Source organism: Sphaeroforma arctica, assembly GCF_001186125.1.
Source record: "Sphaeroforma arctica JP610 unplaced genomic scaffold supercont1.1750, whole genome shotgun sequence".
Taxonomy (NCBI): Eukaryota; class Ichthyosporea; order Ichthyophonida; genus Sphaeroforma; species Sphaeroforma arctica.
Genome location: NW_014038808.1, coordinates 2,301 through 4,382, shown reverse-complemented (window position 1 = coordinate 4,382; position 2,082 = coordinate 2,301).

The following is a 2,082-nucleotide window of genomic DNA, read 5'->3' as shown; positions in this document are numbered from 1 at the left end:
GCGCATCCACCGCCGCCCAAAATCCCTCGGCCAAAGTGAACTTCTCACAACGAGGACTAGGATGACAAATCAACGTCACAAACGGCGGCGGCGGCATAGGTTCACGCCCATGCTTCAAAAACACACCATGCGTAGGCGGAATAGCAATCGGTGTATCTGCCAACAAAGGTACCATCGGCTTAAACCAAGCAGCTTCCGGATAATACGGCACTACCAGCGTCGCAGTGGCCCTATCCGACTTGAACCGCTGGACAACAGCATCCAACTTGGAGAACGGAGCATTCATATACCAACTCCGCCCAAACCAAATGTCCAAGGCAAACACCCCACCTTCTAAAGTGAGCGAGTAATACGGCGCCATCAAGTTATTGCCTGGCAACGCAAACCCTTCAACAACAAAGGGACCAACCCGCTGCAACGCCTTGTCAAAATACTTGAGTGTCAACGAATGCTCTTCCGTGTCATGCACCGTAACCAAGAGATCTACAAAATTCACATGCTTTTTGATCAACGGAGACTCCACCTGCATAATCGGATCAATATGATATCCCAACCGAGACATCACGTCCGCCACCGGATTATCTTCACCCGGAATATGCTTCAACACGAAGCTAAAGTCCCGCAAGACCTGATCATACCGACCCATACTCCTGCCCAGCACTGAATCTTAAAACTCATGCGGCACCTTCTGCATCATAGCCACTAACGGCTCATGATCAGTATATACCACCAAGTCATGCATCGACCGCCTAACAATATGCAAAGCCTTGTGCAACACGTACACAATAGCCAAGGCTTCCTTGTCCGTAATGTGGTAGTTGAGCTGCGCAGCACTGAACTTGGAAGACCAGAAGCCTACAGGACACAGTTCATTATTGCACCGAGCAAACAACACCCCAGCCACACCAACAGAATCACAAGCATCACAATAGAGCTCTAGTTTATCATAAAACTCCGGCTCAATTAAGACTGTACGTTCAGCCACACCCTTCAACACAGCATCAAACGCTGACTGCTGAAGCGGACCCCACTCAAAAACAACGTCGTCTTTCAACATATCAGACGACGGTGCTGTGATCCGCGCATAATCCGGTATAAACTCAAGCCAAAACGTGAGGGTATGAAACCATGATTTCAACAAATCCTTCGTCGTTGGCCGAGGCATCCGCAGAATCGCCTCCAACCGATCCTCAGAGATGGATGCATCATTCTCATCGACCATCCGGCCCAGAGACAAAAATGGTTGTGTGTGATACGCAAAGCTAGACTTGACCAATGACAACTTCACATTATACTTCTGACAAGCCGCCACAAGTATCACCAGAGCATTCCAATGCTCACGACCATCATCATGCCCTGTACCAATATCATCAATGTACACCTCATGATTAGGCACCTCATCCAAAACCAACTCCATGCGATTCTGCATGATCCACGAGGCTGGCTTCAACCCAAACGGCATCCCTATGAACTTGTGAGGTCCCCACGGAGTCCAAAAAGTTGTATACTCCTGCGACTCTTTACTCAACTTCTGCTGACAGAGGCCCTGACCAATATCAACAATAGTACGATATTTGCGTCCTCTGACTGAAGAAAAAAATTGCCTCTCTGTCGGTACCGGGTACGCCTCACACTCGAACTGCGTGTTAGTCTTCTTAAAATTAATACACAGCCGCCAATCATCAGCAGTCAACGGAACAAAACCAGGATTTTTATACACCAAATGTGGCATAGCACACCACTTCATATTCTTCACCTCTGACTCGGTCAACTTCTCCTAGATACCACCCCGATTCAAGTCATTGGTCTTAACCTTCAGGACCCCCTAAGCATCCAAATACTTGTGATTGTACACATGGTACTGCGGCACCGCATCAGCACGCACCCGCAACTCAACATCCGGCAAATTTACAAATGTCGGGTTCTCTTTATCATATGCAATAGAATTTATAGCTACCACCACCATGGCTTCAATGTCTGCCTGCGACTCCAATCTCTTTGCCCAACGCCCTCAATAGTCATTCATCAAACGACTGAAAGTCCTTATTCAACCCACCTGGGTCTATGTCTATGTCACCCACC